This window comes from Myodes glareolus, chromosome 6, assembly GCF_982192425.1.
Source record: "Myodes glareolus chromosome 6, mMyoGla1.1, whole genome shotgun sequence".
In the NCBI taxonomy this organism is placed as follows: Eukaryota; Metazoa; Chordata; class Mammalia; order Rodentia; family Cricetidae; genus Myodes; species Myodes glareolus.
In genome coordinates, this window is record NC_142031.1 from 79,876,486 (window position 1) to 79,890,821 (window position 14,336).

Genomic DNA, 14,336 nt, shown 5'->3' on the forward strand with positions numbered 1-14,336 from the left:
TTGTATCTAATGAAGTTTCTATCATAAGGCTATGTGACAAAAATGTTGAAAATTTCACTGTTTAGAGTATTGGTTTGTTTTGTAAAGGAATTCTAGCTCTCACAATCTCTTAAACTATCAATAGGGGAGCAACAGAAAAAATATGAGTATGATGTAAAAGACTGTAAGACATAGTGTGTAGTCTAAATTAAAACCTGGGGAGCGTACTTTATTCTGTTGTTGAATTACATCTGGTAACTAATATTGCCAAATAGTAAAGAAACAAGATATTAAAAAATGCTAGACTTGGCTCCTTCACGTTTTTGCTGCTATCAATTTTTGTTGCCCATGACAACACATGAACACATAATAAGCACATCCACGTGAGAAGTTGAGCAAATAATTTGACTTGATGTTGCTTTCAAAGTTGAAGGTTGTAGAAATGAAGAGACTCTTTCCCTGCTTTTTCTCTTGCTGTGCAGAGACACACTTGATGTTACCCTTCGTGATGATTAGTGCTCTTCTAGGTACCACTATGTGGAGACATTTGAGAGTCTCTTGATGATGATTGCTGCTTTTTTAGGTGTCACTGTGTGGAGACACACTTGATGTTTCCTTGGTGATCATTATTTTTTTGGGGTGTCAAACATATTTCTTATACTCTGCATTCCCCAGAGTATGACAGGATGGATAAGAGACTCCCACATATGTTCAACAGAGGTTCTCTTTAAGAAGTGAAGGTTTTCTGTGTCCACTGCATCAGCTTGTAATTATAGTTGTATATAAATTGCAAATATTGTCAAAATTATCATATAGAATATCTTATTAGATTGTATTCTAGACTACCTTCAGTTATTGTTGGTTATTTAGAACAGAAACCAGGAAAATATTGTTTTGTGTAGTATCAACAAATGAAAATAAACCCGCTCTGCAAAGAAAACAGAACATTTTAGGTGTCTGTATATATTTGCATCATTTTAGTATAGTCAAAGTAAAAGTAACCGTAATATTAATAGAACACATAAAGGAACCACAGCATCCAAGAGGTTGGTTGTTGTCTTTTCCTTCCCTTCATGACCTCCCTTATCCTCTCTTCCTCTTCCCCTCCCTCCCTTCCTTCCTTTCTTCCTTCCTTCCTTTACCTTCATTTCTCTTCTCCTCATTTCTCTTCTTTTCCCCTCTCTTCCCTTCCCCTTTCTTCCTCCCTTCCTTCTCCCAATCTCTTCTCTTTCCCTCCCTTTTTCTAGCCTTTAAAGCAAGAGCTATCTAACAGTAGAACAAACTGAAGGGACCCTATAATCGTAGAATATTGGATCTTCCTTTTTCTGCCATAAGTGGCAACAGAAGAAAAAAAGAATTGAATTCAAGTCCCAAGTTCCCCTTAGTGACTGTGTATATTAGTACCATGAGACTTCATCTGTAAAATGTTTTTTAAAAATTAGTTCCTAATTACATCAGTAACTCATTGACAGCAAGTGGCCCTACATGCACAGTTCTGAGTATGCACTTCTTTGCTAGGCTGCAGAGTGCATGTAATTTTTTGTTAAATACTTTGTTTGTAGCTTTGGTTATAATGTAAATTCACTTTAGGAATTTTGCATGTGCTTCACGTTTCATTAGCCATTGTATAAGGAAGGAATGATTTTATGAAGTCAGATATTGCCTAGCATGATCTATATTCTGAGTCATGTTACCTGTTTCTTGAATGTTTTAATATTAAAGGTAGCAGTTAAAACACATGTTTCAGAGATGGATACACATAAAAATCCTGCTTCTTCAAATAATGAACAATTAACTTGCAGAGCAATGAAAGTGCTCATAGCATCCGCTACAATTGATGGGAGAACACAATGGTTATTCAGTAAATGTTTATATGGTGATCCTTATGGGTCAATTACTGAGTTTAGAGCTATATTTAAAAAGATTAATCCTGGAACCCAGTAGTAATTGGCAATTAGAATTAATTGATATTATCACAAATATTGTTAACAACCAGGACATAAATTATTCAGGCCTGAACCTTTTACATTGATAATTTCTCAATTTATTTCTGTGTTGGTTCATTAGCTGTCTTGTTTATCATTTTCAGCTTTGTAACAATGTATATGAAATTAGGTAGATTTTTTAAAAGAGATTTAAAATTTAGATAACATTCCTATCATAACACTTTTGTACGAAGTATTTTCTAGAAAATAGTATGTGGCAGCATTTGTGATAAGAGAGTAAACATAGGGATGGCAAGGAGTTTAACTCCATTAATAACTCTTTAAAATTCTTAATAAATAGTTTAAGTATTAAAGAGAAAAAGTCCTAATGAATGATAAATAATGTTATACATTTACAAAATGGCTGTTTATTATAGCAAATAGTTACCCGTTTTTCCAAAATAAAATTAGGTTGGGTAGTTGTTATTGTGTCTTTTTTGCATGCTTGTTCAGAGAACTTGGTATTGTTAATCTGATATTAAATGTATTAACCACATGCAAACCTTCCAAGTTGGTGGATTTCGGTGACCTGCCATTAATAACCTTGAATATTATTGTAGAGTGATATGCTAGGCATCTGCCTCAAATGAGAGGAAAGAGTTCAGTACTGAGTGCAGAACATTGGATTGGACGTTAAGATGTTTCAAACTTAACAGAGAGATAAGAAGTCATTTAAAAAGGAAGGCAGATGAAATTAAATGAAATTACAGGTTCATTCTGAACCTCTCTCTGAACCCTCTCAGACCTTCTTTTCTTACAGTATTTCTGTGTCAAATAAATTGCAATAGCAAAATTTGGAGCAGCAAATGGAATTAATTACAGCATCAAAGCAAATTATCATTACTTCAAAGGAGTATGTGATTTAATTTGTACTAGAAAAGTTTATAAAAAGCTAATGTTAGCAGGCCAGTTACACCAAGTTCATGTTTGATGTGTCTGGGGTCAAACTTTAGTGCTTCATACACCTTCCGTTCATCTGTCATCAACCAGTCACTGAATTCTGTGAGTTGATCAACGGTTATTAGTTGTTGCTTGTTAACTGGAGTACAAGCAGTCAATATGAAACAACATTTCTTCTGCTGCTGGCGCGAAAGCTTGGTATGTGCTTTAGAAGAATGTGGGGCCTTTCATTGTTCATTTCCTCAGTATCACTTTGAGGATTTGTTGCTCTGAACTGTCATTTTTAAGCAACTTCTTGGATTAAGTCAGGTCAAATTAGAAATTATATCAAATTCTAGAGCTATTCTTACAAGCTCTGGAAATGAAGAAGCTGATGGCAATTGAATGGCTGATTTCAAATGATGGGTTTAAAATTGAAGACTTTTAATTTTAATTTTTAAATAGAAAAAAATTTGAAATATTCATGCACGGAAAGAATTAAAAGTACACAAATAGCCTTAATTTTAAGAGAGAGATTGAAGGGAAAATGAATAAAAAAGAAAACAAGACTACATTGAGATTTCTAGAACTGATAAAAAGAGTTTAGAATATAAAGTAGAAAAATACTCCAATGTCATTAATTTATACTTTAAATACTAGAAACTCTACCTATTAAATTAGCTTTGCTATTGTGTCACAAGAAGTAACCAATGGCTCACCTGTTATATTATGACATTTAATGGGTGTCTGTAAGGACTTACTTGTTAAAAAACTGGTATCTGTACACTAGATTACCAATTATGGGTAGCTGAGGGAGTGCCTTCGGCTTCTTCCGCCAATAGCCGCCAAGATACCAGCCCACAGGGCGTGGTCTATTTCTCTTTAAAAAAGAGCGGCAGTTTTCCGCTCTCTCTCTCTCTTGGTTCCGGTTCTTGGTTCTGGCTCTTGCTCCAGCGACTAGACTCCTTTTCCTGACTGACATTGTTCTGTAAGTTTTCCCCTAAAATAAATATCCCCTTTGAATCCACACTGGTGTGAGATTGTTTCGCACATTAATGGGTCTAAAAAATCTGAGCTGCTAGTAAGTTATCAGTATTTTGTTTTCAGATATCAGCATAGATGAATAAATCTCTCGTTTCCATGCCTATTGTATGTAGGGGAAGGTGTTACAGCTGTAGTGTTGCAGAGATATGCTGACTTGTCCAGAAGTCAGGATATACTTAGAGCCTCAATAGGACAGCTCTCGAGGCTGGAGCCACAGTAAGACAACTCAGCCCTGGAGGACAGATGTCCTGACTATCAGGAAGCAAGGCTACCTGAAGTTGGGGTGCGGTGGGGGATGGTCTTGCCACAGGATATACTGATCCTGCTCTTCTGGAGAGCAGCTACAGCTGAGTTCCAATCTGTTCCCTTAAGGGAACGTCCTAGTAGAGCTACCTGCTTCTCCAGCCCAAGATGTTTCTTCTTTTTGCTAGCATTCTGCTAAAGAGGATGTCTATGCAGAAATGTAGCAATCTCCTCAGGCAGCTCTATAAAATGTTGTCCATTTTTTCTGCCTGGCCTTGCTCTGAGCATCCTAGCAAGGTTCTTCTATTCTGCTCCACCCTTCTGAGGCCCCCTGGCGGAGCATCTCTGCAAGGTTTTTCAGCTCAGTACCCTAAGGGACATCCCGGGTCCCAGCCAGTTTCTTCCAGTCTGCAGGGGTAAATGAAGGTTGTCATCCAAAACTCTTTTGAGAAAGAGTTTTATTTGGGAAAAAGAAGACCAGGATAGTAGTTGCCCCTGCCAGGGATGGATTCCAGAGAAGCTTATTTAGGGCCTCTTAGGGGCAGAGTTTTCCCAGGGAGAAGGGAGATTGGTTAGCCTTTCTCTGCTCAGGGATTGGCCAGTTTAGTTGGTCAGAGGCAGAGATGGCTCTGACTTTATGATCAAACTATTTTTTTCACTGGTCCTTTTTAGCTTTTTTACTCCAATCTTAGGGCCAGGGCATATTTCTTTCACTGGCTCTGATTCTAGGGACAAAGTGTGGTGTTTTTGATACTAATTTCAGAGCCAGGGTACATGTCTTTAGTCTTGGGCTCAGGGATAAAAGATGTTTCTTCCCCAGACCCAAGTGTCAGATCCAAGGAATGTTTCTTTCACTGACTTCTGGTGCTCCCGTTGTCCCTTTTATCCTACAGTGTAGACATGTTTTATTTAGTCAAAACTCTTTGGCTGATTTTATTATGACATATTTTCTTGGATAGTTTGGAAAACTGAATTATCTTTTTAGGTCATAGCCCCTGCTAAAAGTTATTTCTTGAGCTAATTTGTGGAAGACGTGAAAAACTCATCAAGTGCTTTCAGACAAGGTTTCTAAGGTGGAGCCTGTATGGTGGACTCAGGCACCATCTTTAGATAAAAGAGATCTCCAGAGAAATAACCTAACAAGACAGTCTCCCTCAGAAAGAAACTAAACATGATACATTAGCTTTGAAATATCAGCATAGAATGATGAATCATATTTTGACATTGTAGAAGTAAATGACTTTTGGAAAATGCAGCGAGTCCCTGTTGATTCAGAATCTTTTCTATATTACATTTCATAAAGCACACTGATGAATGCCACTTCGGGACAAACAATCAGATGAATGTCAGAACACATACTGTTAAGCTCGATATCTATATCAACAATTCCATACACTTAGATTGGAAGCTTTTAAAAATATGCGCAGCTATCATTTTCCACTTAACTTTGTGTATCCAAATAATATATTTTAGCTTTTATGCACAATCCCATAACCTAGTTTTACTTCATAGACAGACTCTTTCGGCTCCAACTTTCCTCTGTTCATATGTAAGTTACATATCTTTATCTATGTAAAAAGTCTAGATAATGGTATTTGTATCTACGTTTACCCATCTAAGCTTCCATCTTTCTGCTCACATATTCACCCTTCTTGGGGCCAGTGCACATGCTGTTTCTCTGCCTGGAAAACCTGTCTGTTCAGTATTGGGTCTTTCTCATTTTTTTAAATGCCTCAGAGAGGCTGGTTTGGTCAGTGGGTCCTTTGGAAGGCATCCTGCTCTTTTTCTTGGTGACATCTGCCATATGCTATATGCTAATATAAGTCTCATTACATAAAGGGATTATGTGAGGTGTAAATTTATTAAGGTAGCAATACCATCTGCTGTGCTAGCTATGTTTTACCTGGAATTTACAGAATACCAGAGAATATCACATAGTTCGTTTAGAATTTTTGAATATGTAAGTAAGTAAAGCACAGTTGATAAGCACTAAATTTTATATGTTAGAGTGGCTCCATAATTTTGTTATTTATAGCAAAAACCCCTGCTATATATGGAGAGAAACTAATGGATATCAACTCAAACCACAACATACACTTTGTATTATTTGACCTTTTTCCTTTGTAGCTCTGGGTAACAGAGCCTTGCAGATTCTGTATGAACCTGTGAAACTGTAAGCAAATCCCCAGTTCAATGCTTTGTGTGCAAGAATTGCCTTGGCCATGGTGTCTTCATAACAACAGAACAGTAAAGAGAACTTCTTCCTGGTTGGCGTGATAGTGGTCTTTATAGCAGTCACTGTGAAAGCTAAGGAACCGCCCTCTAGTAAAACCGCAATGCCTACATCAAGTGTTGTGTTAGGCACTGCTGCTAACCTGCTCTAAAGCTAAATATTCGTTTTCTAAGCAATAATAAAAATATTACTAGTAATGAAAGCAATGCATCTTGGGTGTCTTGCAACAGTTAAGGGAGCCAAGATTTTCATGTGCTTTGTCTCGTGGAGAGAAAATAGGAACGCGATAGAAAGGTCTGGGATCCAGCAGTGGGGACAGTGCTGTCACTTTGTAAATAAGCTGAGAGCCCTTGGTCAGCATACTGAAGACAGAGATATACAGTAGCCTACGAGGTTTATAGCTTACTTAAATATTATGTATGAAAGAGTTTGTGGGAACTCCAAATGTGAAGGGAGTCTGTTATTGCTTTGAAGGACATAGTTACCAACCCACCACTGTTTTTAAAAACCTAAGCGTATCTTTTTTCCTTTTTTTTTTTTCACTTTTAAGAAAAGGCAGGGACATAAAAAATGGACAGGTAAACTTTGGAAGGAGGACTGTTGCAGATTTTCAAAAAAGTTTGATGAGTTGTTCTTAAGACCAGGAGATGCCCCTATGGTGGTACCATCAGACTCAGGGTCAAATATTCATGGAGTCAATGCAGGTGCAGCATTCTGGAGAATAGGGACATAAAAGAGAAGATACATTGTCCTCAAGGAAAGTCAAACGGGCAAATAAATATGCTGTGTCTTAAAGGGCATTGCTCTTACATAAGGTTCTTCTATGCTACATCACCCTAGACATCATCCACTCTGGCTCTGTTTTGTGTAGTACTGGGGGGATGTAATCATCAGCTCTGAGCAGGAAACTTCCTAGTAGTTCAGTCTCTATGGAGACTCTGGTTTTATGTTCTTCCTGGAGCAGGGACACGGCTAATGCTATTTTGTTTCTAAGATGATCAGATTGCAGTACCCACCCCTATCAGCTGTGAAACCTGGGGCAGTTTGTTTGAGCTCTTTGAGGAGATACTTTCATGTATTCTGTGAGATTCAGGTATGTTGACGGGAGATCTACTGTGTACATTTGCAGACATGCAGCTCAATATGTAGGATCCAGTAAGCATTCTAAAATACATGAGGTGGGAAAATTAAGGGAATTTATGTGTGCAGATATATTTGCACTTGCTGTTATAGTTGCCTCCCATGTGGACTGATTCTACCTGCACAGTGGTGGTGGTGGTGGGGCTCTTGAGATTCTTTAGCCCTGTGCCCTCAGGGCACCTGGTTCTTCACAGACAATCTTTCAGCTCTTTGGTATAATTTTAGTATTTGCCTCATAATTTATTTTCTCAAATGTATAGTAATACAAAAAGTATGTAAATAAGCCACCATTTTGTCCTCATACATAGGGTGACTATCAGATATTCAATTTTATATGTTCATAGAATGATTAGAGAGAGATCCTATTCAGTGTTTGGAAAGGGCAGTGCAGTGAGAAGTTTTTGACATAGTAGTGAATATTAAAGATACAGAAGAATTTACTAAAATAGAAACTGAAGCTATGTATTGATATTATGGGTCATCTGGATTGATAATAGCCTTTACCAGCCGGTTGTAAGTCCCTGACTTAGGGAGCTATAAGGGCCAATGAGCACATTTCAGTTCATTTCTTTTGAGGAGGGAGAACAGGTGGCCCTCTGACAGTCCCTGCAGAGTTGCTATGTCAGCAATGGTGACTATGGCCCAGCAGACTGCATTGTGCCATAGAACGTTAGCTCCCTGTTAAGCATTAGTCTCTGGAGTTAGAAGACATAACATTCTTCCTGGTGTATGATATGTATCCTTGTAGATATGTATCCTGAGAATCATCCTGCATTCCAAGTGCATCGGGTGCACATGAGTTTCTTGCCTCATTCTGCCCATAGTCCTGAAGCATGAGCTCAGTGCATGGCAGAGTCTCACAGAACATGAATAAGGCTCTCTGCCAAGCTGCATTCTTCCCAGGGCTGTTTTTTTCCTGTTGGTCATTAAGGCAAGGAAGCTTGCTAAACAAAATATTGAAAACAGGCAATTTTTAATTTTATTAGTTTCTTTCTGGACACACTGAGATAAGCACAAAACAAGGTAAAGGAATGAAAGCTGTGCTTTGATGTGGGATCTTTAGAGTCTTATGCAGTGTATCTATGTACCATATGTACATAGATTTTTTTGTGTCTCATCTATTTTGTATGCAGGTAGATTAGACTATATCTGAATGAAAAACATATAAAAATTTTATTTAAAGGATGCTCTAGATATTAAGAATATCATTAAGTATCAATCTTGGTCCAAACATATTTTCAAGTGAATATAATTTCACAATGGAATTGGTTAGTGCAATCCCACCAGCTAGAACCTTCAAGTACCTAACCAGTATCATATTTCATGATGTTTCCTTTTAGCATGGCTTAATATTATAATCCTTATTCAGAAATGAACTTTCATGAAAAAAACAGTAATTACCTTTGTCACTATTTATTTAATGAATGCACAGGAAGACTTCATTAAATTATAAATGCCTCATTACTTATGTTCTTAGAATAGATTCTCAAAATTATGGTATGAGGCAGTTATTCATTCCAAGCAAGATAGAATACAGAGAGATCAGTACATGTCCGCTGAAATAACTGCTGGTTTTGCTAATGCAATATTCATGAGAATTTGCCAAGACAATCACATTTAATCCCAGAGAATACGGATTTGGAATGAATTCTTTTACACTGTAATTATCCATTGGCAAGAAAGTTCAGAAAGTTTTATTTTTTTATATAATTGAAATAACTTTCTCTCCTGCCAATATGAGCTGGGTTTGGAACATATTTACAGCTCTGGAGGGAAGTAAATATGGGATTCACAAAATAGTCTTCATAGTAGTATTTTATAGTTCACTATATTAAATGTCTTTTCACAGGGACGGATGCCCCTTTGGCTATCATATATATTTAATTGCTTCCCAAGGCCTTTCCGTGGAGCAGATAGTGAGCAGTGGTGGGCGTTGCTTGGACCATATCTGGTGATGTTCGTTTTGCACTAGTTAAGTCACAGAGTTTGAATTCATGATATGATAAAGTGACTGAGTTTAGGCAACATATTGCGTATCCAAGAACAGATGGACATTGCTTAACAACCAGAACCTCTCCAAGCATCACTGACCTGTCATGTTTCATAATTATTTATTTAATATAGGGAATTAATCAAAATTGTGAAATATGGCCATTTCTATGTCCTAGGAAATAAGCATTTTTGTGTTGTCCTTTGCAAAAGAAGTTAAGGATTAATTGAAAGCAGTTACTATCGTGTTTATGATTTATTTTATTGTTGTGTGTAAGTGTGCTACGTGTGTGAGTACCAAAGTGGGCTAGAACCTTGTATCAGATCTCCAGGAGCAGAATTTTAGATGGTTATACACAGGCTGACAGGTACTAGGCACTGAACTTAGACCTTTGGAGGAGGAGCAGCAAGTACTTTTATCCTTAGTGCAATCTCCCGAGCAACTGTGTAATTTTTAAAGCTTTATCATGAAAATACCTCTATTCACAAACTCCATCCTCCTAAATGGAAGTTTACGGAGATCAGATTATCGTGATCATCTTAGAGCAGCTTGGAAAGTTGAGTAGTATTTTCTTCTGTGCCTTCTGTTATAAGAAAGACATTTACACAGTAAAGAATCCCAAACAACTGTTTAACTCTGGGTTAACAAATATCATCACGTTCTTATTAAAGCTGCAAAAGCTGCACTCTGGGATGGAGCTCACATTTAGACCTGTCCTGGGGGAGTTTAATCCCAATTCTCAGGGAAGTCCAGGGAGGGTCTTGCCAGGTCTTTCGCTCCTCCTAGATAGCACACGTAGCAACAACATCTGCTCCCTCTTAGCCAATAAAAGTAACTTCAGCTGATTGACCTGTAGTAATACCTACATGCTCCCTTAAAGCTGCCCAGTGATGTCTGTTTAACCACACTGAGAGTCCACATGTCCTAGGAGACGAAAATTGCCTCCTCTTGTTTCTATGATTAATTTTTCTTCTTTCATGCACCCTCCAGGGCTGAGGCAGAAGGAACAAGAGGGGATAAGGAGCAGAAGAAGTCTCACTAGGCTAATGGTATAGTAGCAACTACGTAGCTGAGGGTGTTCCCCTGAGTTCTTGCAGAGTACATTTTTAAAGATCTCTCACCCATACTGTCAAGAATCTGTCACCTAAGAGGCTGAAAAAGTGGCTGAGTATGTGAAGGCATGTACCACTAAGACCAATGATCTGAGTTTGATCCTTAGAATCTGTGCTGTAGAAAGACAGAATCAACTCCTTTAAGCTGTCCTTTGACTTCTACATGAGCCACTTGACATATGGGCATGCATTTGCTCATGAAGACACATTCACATAATCAACAACTTCTCGTTTATTATTTTTGAAATTGAAGTATGATTCCATCATTTCCTTCTTTCCCTTTGTTTCATCTAACCATTCTCATGGCCAGCCCAGACCACCACTACTTCTTCTCAAATTCAGTTTCCTTTCATTATTTCTTCTATGTTCCTACATACATAAATATACTTTATTTAATAGTCTGTTTAGTGTTCCTTGTATGTATCTGATTTCAGTGACTGACCAATTGGCTTTAGATAACTAATTAGGGACTCATCCATGAAAAAAAAATGAATGGAAAAAATAAATTCTCCCCCTTTTAGCATTCCTTAGTCGCTTGTGCTTTTTTGTCTATGATTGAACATCCACGAGATTTTCCCCTTCTTTGTTATCGGTATTGTACTTATTTAGGTCTTTTTCAGGCAGCCATATTGTTGAGATATCATAGATGAAGCTTCCCTGCGCTTTCTAGGGGACACAACCTAAGATTAGATTTCCTGGTCCTCTGATTCCTACAATCTGTGTGCTCCCGCTTCTACAATGTGCCCTGAGATTTGCGTGCGGGAGTTGTGTTGTAGATGTATCCATTGGTGCTGTGCCCCACGATCTTTGCATTTTGACCTGTTGTGGTTTTTGGTAATGGTCTTCACCTGTTGAAAAAAGAAGTTTCTTGGGTAAGGATTGAGAGCTACAATTATTTGTGGATATAACAATAAGTATTTGGAATGCAGTTGGGTGTCATGCTAATTTAGCAAAGTGGAGGTATGAGTTTCTCCTCTAAGAACCATGACCTCACTAGACCTGGACATTTGGATTGCTTTCTAGCAACAGGAACATCATCTGCATCCTGCTATTCCTTCTATCCAGACCCTCTCCCATGTCATGGTCCCCACTTTCTTTTCTAATTTCTGTGATCTTTACTCAAGGTTATATATTCAAATCTGGAGATTTGGAGCTAGGAACTGGTGAGGAGAGACAACATGGGACAATTGTTTTTCTGGATCTGGGTTATCTCACTCAGTATGATGTTTTCTAGTGCCACCTATTGACTTATACATTTCATGATTTTATTTTTCTTTGCAGCTGAAGAATATTCCATTGTGTACATCTGTCACATTCTCATTATTCAGTGTAAAAGGACATTGGGTTCATTTCTGAGCTGTTGTGAATAGAGAAGCATTGACCATAGCTAAGGAAGTTTCTATGGAGTCTGTTGAGTTCTTTGGGCATATGCCAAGAAATGGCATAGCTTTGTTATATAGGAAGTTTTTTTTTAAAAAAAAATCCCTCTTTTAAATAAATGAAAAATTAAAGGATACCTTACCTGAAATACCATAGAGGTGGATAAATGCATCTTCTTCAGACATTCATTAAGTTTTTTCTGCCTCAGGCATTGAACGTCCTTTCTCTGGGTCCAGGTACTTTGTCTTGTGTTCTCTTCATCATCCATTCCCACCCTTTCTGAGGTCTCCCTAAACAGGCTACTACACACTTCTGCTCCAGTTCTCTCGTTTCTGATCCACTCATGTGGCCTCTGTCCTAATTAGCTCAGGCACTCGTCACCTGGTGCTCAGCTATCTCTTTGTTCGGGTGTAACCAAATCCCGCTTTTCTGATTGCTTCAAACAAATTGCAGAAGGCACAAATGAAGTAATCTTAGATACTCCAGTAAGGTCCCTTACTGCGTCATGCAGGAGAAAGAAAGTTTGAGTGTCTTCTGGGGGTGATGAAAATATCAACTCCCAGGTCAACTCTCTCCCTGAATCCCTGTCCAATCACGAGACTCATCTTGGCCTTTCCTCCCTTTTCTGCTGAACTGAATTTGGCGCATCAGAATTAGTTCTCAATACTCTCTCCCTTCCACATACCTGTCTTGGGAATTTTACAGTTAATTTTGTAACATAGCAAAACAATTTCCTAAGCTTATTTCAGTCACCTCAAATGCTTGGCTAAAATGGAATCAAAAGGAAGTGGTCTAATGTATCATCACAATAGCATATCAGTTGCATACTATGAATTATAAAGTTATTTGAAACCCACAATACTTGATATATGACTACTAACTTCAAATAATAATTGAGGGCCCCATTGCATTTCTACTAGAGCAGGGAGATAAAAATCAGCAGTCAGGTACCGATGGACTTACCGACTCATTTTCTAGAGCTGTAATGAGCCAATACGCCTACGTTCAGCAAGTGTAATGCAGAGTACAGACATTGGAGACAAAAGTCTGGGGTGGAACCTCAGCTTTTCTTGTCTACATGTGTGACATTAGCTAGTACTTAAGATCCTGCATATGTGTTTAGCCATGAAGAAGAGAAATTCCTAGTCAAAGTAGCTAGAATAATTGTATAGCGGCATGAACTGTTCATATAGAGTTTCCCTTTGAACTGATTTGTATTTGCTGTTATATTTCTCACTAGTCTTTTAAATACATGCCAAGGTATGTGCCTTAAAACGGCAAGACATTCCAATATCTGTGGAATAATTCAAGTGTCAAACAGGAGAAATCTAATAAAATGGAAATTTTATTCAAGGTATCTGGAAATTTTTCAGTTTTAGTTGTTTTTGCCCTAGATACATTGGTGAGCTCTTGTTATTTCATCAGTTTATCGAAATTCCTATCAGCTCATTTTAATAAAATACCTAGCGAATTATTTGTGTATTCTTAATATACTTAAATAAACGCAAATATATTTAAGTAAAAACATGTATACAATCTTAACACATTTGAGATAAATTCAGAGGAAGTTATAAGAACCTCATTTAAGTGATGTGATATTGTCTGTGATTAACAAATACGTGAACATTATTTTTTAAAATGTGCTGGGCAGTGTTCCAGGTAGGTTACTTATACTCCAGTGGATAACCATAACTACCATATGTACATGAGTAGAACTAATTAGACCCTTGGGTTTTTAAAAATATAAATAAGAAGACATAAACTTGGGTGGAGAGAAATTAGGGAGGGAGAAAGTTGGGAGAGGAGTAGGTGAGGAAGCAAGAAAGGGTGAGATCAAAGTCCATTCATTGTTTATATGTATAGAATTCTCAAAGAATAAATAAATAATAAAAAATTTACATTAGGCCATGAGCTGATGGTGTCATCTTGCTGCCTAGTTTAATAGTGAGAACCCAGAAAAGTCTAAAGTTATGTGGTCCAAACCTTGAGGCTTCTCATTTATGATTTAAATTTTCTACAGGGATGCTTGGCTGTGTGTCCTGTAGAACCCTCTTTCCCCATGACACTTCTCTCAACTAAGGCTTTATGAAAAGCATGCCACAGACATCATGAGTTGATGTACTCTAACGAGGGCCTGCAGCTCAAGTATCCTGGGCTACTGATTAAATAAAAATTCCACATACTTTCAAAATCAGTTCAGCTCCTGGTAGGATTGACAGCCCTGCTTTTGGAGAATGCTTCTCCAAGGCACATGTTTCTCTTGGTGACATTCTGAAGTCAACAGCCACAACTTCCGCCTTAGGATTATTTTAATATTGCTTTACATAATTCAGAGAGAGAGAGAGAGAGAG

At 37.7% G+C, this 14,336-nt stretch overlaps 1 protein-coding gene across 35 annotated transcripts in view; it reads left to right on the plus strand.

Moving 5' to 3' along the window:
• The window catches only part of Nrxn1 (neurexin 1), a 1,058,343-nt gene that overhangs the window by 863,498 nt on the left and 180,509 nt on the right, over positions 1–14,336 (plus strand). The gene's annotated exons all lie outside the window — the stretch shown is intronic.